We start from the raw sequence: 3,824 nt of genomic DNA, 5'->3' as shown, positions 1-3,824 counted from the left end.
TATGTTTAGGTACTTCTATGTTGGGTGCATAAATGTTTATAAATGTTGAATTGACCCCTTTATCATTATACAATGCCCTTATTTGCCTCCTATTACATTCAGTCTTTATTTTAAAGTCTATTTTGTTTGGTATAAGTGCGGCTGCCCCAGCTTTCTCTTGGTTTCCATTTGCATGGAACATATTTTTCCATCCCTTCATTTTCAGTCTGTGTGTTCTCACATCTAAAGTGACTCTCTTATAGATAACATTTAGATGGATCTTGTTTTTTTATCCATTTAGCCACTCTATACCTTTTGATGAGAAAATTTAGTTCTTTTATGTTTAAAATAATTGTTGATATATATGTTCTTACTGCCATTTTAGTAATTGCTTTCTGGCTTTTTTTTTTTTTTGTAGTTCTATTGTTCTTGCATTCTTCCTTTGTAGTATGATGACTTTCTTTAGACTTATATTCCTTCCTTTTTAAAAATTTTTTTAACGTTTATTTATTTTTGAGACAGAGAGACACAGAGCACGAACAGGGGAGGGGCAGAGAGAGAGGGAGACACAGAATCTGAAACAGGCTCCAGGCTCTGAGCTGTCAGCATAGAGCCCGACGCGGGGCTCGAACTCACAGACCTTGAGACCATGACCTGAGCCGAAGTCGGATGCTTAACTGACCGAGCCACCCAGGGGCCCCTATTCCTTCCTTTTTAGCTTTTGTGTTTTTACTATAGTTTTTGCTTTGTAGCTACCATGAGAGTTACATATAAAAACTTATATCTAAAATATAAGTTAGAGGACCTGTCTGTCATTACTGGGGCCTGGCTTTCCTCTCCCTGAGGGGGAGGTGGGGCTGTAGGACAGGAGGGGGCTGGGCCAGTCAGCAGGTGGACAATGATGCTAAACTTCTGCAGTGCTGCCAACTCCAAAAGGAAGAGCATATAGTGGGATCTAGCCTTCTTCAGGTTCCCCCAGGATCTGGCCAGATTCCAGAAGTGGGGGGAGAATTATAGGAGAGCAGACTTAGAGGATAAAACACCTGATCAAGTAAATAACTTATCAATTATATGCCAGACACTCTGAGACCTCTAAGATCTACAGAACAGTATATTTTGCAGAGGTATCAGATAACTAATGATTGATTGGGTCATTTTATTTCTCAAAATTAATCAAAGCAGATAGTTGTGAAGTCATTGGGAGAGTCCGTATAGGACAGTTCTTTGAGATAATGTAAGACCAATCTTACCAGTCATTTGAACAATCCAGTAGTGATACAGAACACAAAACAACTGAGTGAAGATTAAATCAGGACATTGAAATAGAAAAAGACTGATAAAACCTTTGAACAGGAACAAAACGTAAAGAAAGAAACAACAGCAATGCTCAGAACCCCAGTGCTGGAGAAGGTAATAAAGAACAGGTTGAAGAAATTTTACCTTTAACCCTTGAGTAAAAAAGAAAACAAAGAAAACTTCCAATCTTTACTTGAAATTTTGGTTCATACGGGAAAACAAAACATACTTCTGGATGAGCATGAAACTGATGAACTCCCAGAGGGTCTCTTTACTCCTGATAACTTTCAAGCACTGCTGGCATGCTGGGTAAATTCTGGCGAGAGGTTCTGAGAAAGTGCTTTCAGACAACAGTGGTTAACACGTTGTTCTGCTCAAAAACACAGCAGACACGGGTGCTAGAGGTCTGTGAGAGCGGTATTCGGGAGGAAACCGCTCAGGGAAATGAGAGTATCTCACTTCATCACTGACGACGTAGAGGACGTGGCAGGGGAAAAACACTTGCCTGTGTTGGTGAGGTTTGTTGATTTGTCTCATAACCTGAGAGAGGAATTTATGGGCCTCTTGCCTTACAAAGCTGCTGCAGACATTTTGCCTGTGAAATCTCACGTGACGGTAACTGAGAAGGGGGGACTGAACCTGGCCAGGCTTACACTGTGTCCAGTGGATTTTCTTCCAAAACACAAGTTGTTGCCTCTAGACCTTTAGAGAAATATCCCCAAGCTGTCTACACACTTTGCTCTTCCTGCGTCTTAAATATGTGGTTGGCAAATTCAGTGCTTGTTGTGGGAGCATCTGTTGCGTTAGGAACGATAGAGGACGTTTGTTCTTCCTTCCATCCATCTCTACAACTGCTTTCAGAGCTTGGCAATGCAATTTCTGTCCTCTTTCAGAGCAATGAGGAAAAGGGTAAAAGAATTGAAGGAAACTTGCCATTCTGAGTGGACAGGCAGGCATGATGCTTTCGAAATTTTGGGGGACCTCCTACAAGCACTTGTTTTGTGTTTCAATGATATAAATAGTGACAAAAATATTAGCTGGAATGACTATATAACTGGTAGAGCATTTGTACTCTAGTGTAGAAACAGATTCTGATTTCATGGTTACCATTGATGTTCTTAAAAATGTTCTATCTGGGGCGCCTGGGTGGCGCAGTCGGTTAAGCGTCCGACTTCAGCCAGGTCACGATCTCGCGGTCCGTGAGTTCGAGCCCCGCGTCAGGCTCTGGGCTGATGGCTCAGAGCCTGGAGCCTGCTTCCGATTCTGTGTCTCCCTCTCTCTCTGCCCCTCCCCCGTTCATGCTCTGTCTCTCTCTGTCCCAAAAATAAATAAACGTTGAAAAAAAAAATTAAAAAAAAAAAATGTTCTATCTTTTTACAAGAGCCTTTGGAAAATCTTCAGGGGCAAACGTCAATGTCTTCTTTGCAGTCAGTAGCTCAACTCCAGTGCTGCACTGACTAAATGAAATGATGGAATATATTGAAGTTGATCATGAATTTTGGTTTGAAGAAGCCACAGATTTGGCAGTGAAACTTGATACTCAGCTGAAACTCCCTGGGAAAATCCGCAAAGCCCGGCAAGGTAACCTGGGATCTCAGCTAACCTCTGAGAGTTACTATAAAGAAACTCTAAGTGTTCCAACCATGGAGCACATTATTCAGGTACTGGAAGATAAATTCTCACAACAGCACCTCAAAGCTCTTAAAGGCTCATCTCTGGTACCCTCTGTCATGGAACAGCTCAAATTTAATACATCGGAGGAGCGCCGTGCTGACGTGTACAGAAGTGACTTACCCAGTCCCAACACACTCTCGGCTGAGTTTCATTGTTGGAGAATCAAGTGGAAACAGAGGGAAAGATAAAGAGTTTCTACCTACGACTTACAAAGCCTTGCATCTGCCAGACATCAAGTTTTTTTTCTGATGCTTCTGCATTGCTGAAAGTCCTATGTAAGATCTTCCTGTGATGAAAGTTGAGAATGAATGCTATGAAAATGGGCAGAAGTGTCTCAAAGCATAACTGAGGGACACTTTGACAGACCAAAGGCCAAGTAACTTGGCTTTGCTTAACATAAATTTTGATATAAAACATGATCGTATTTAACGGCAGATACATATATCAAACTGTACAAGTAAGAGCTTCCTACAGATAACTCAGAAACCATTTAAAAAACCTAGGAGACTTTTAAAGTAGGCTTTCTCTTATGTTTAATATTTGGAAAAATCTAAGAAATTTGGGAACATCTTACGGAAAAGCTGTCAGGCGGATGTAGGCCAATTATGACCTATCGACCTCTCATTGAGTTCATTAGCCATTGATAATCTACCTACTTAACTGTTCTTCCAGAAGATAGCATTGAAAGTGCCACATTATACTTCTATGGGATCTCTGCTAAGGGCACTTTGGAATTGTTTCAGTTTAGTCATTTTATTTATTTTTTATTTTTTATTTTACAGAACGTGAGCGGGGCAGAGGGGCAGAGGGGCAGAGGGAGAGAGAGAGAAACTCAAGCAGGCTCCATGCTCAGCACAGAGCCTTATGCGGGGTTC

The 3,824-nt window shown here is 41.3% G+C and overlaps 1 pseudogene; it reads left to right on the top strand.

Annotated features, from left to right (window-relative positions):
* The first annotated feature begins 880 nt into the window (after positions 1-880).
* Positions 881-3,443, top strand: LOC123607711 (annotated as a pseudogene).
* Positions 3,444-3,824: the final 381 nt, after the last annotated feature.

Source organism: Leopardus geoffroyi, chromosome A2, assembly GCF_018350155.1.
Source record: "Leopardus geoffroyi isolate Oge1 chromosome A2, O.geoffroyi_Oge1_pat1.0, whole genome shotgun sequence".
NCBI lineage: Eukaryota > Metazoa > Chordata > Mammalia > Carnivora > Felidae > Leopardus > Leopardus geoffroyi.
Note: the sequence above shows the minus strand (reverse complement) of the source record. Positions and strands in the feature narration are given on the sequence as shown.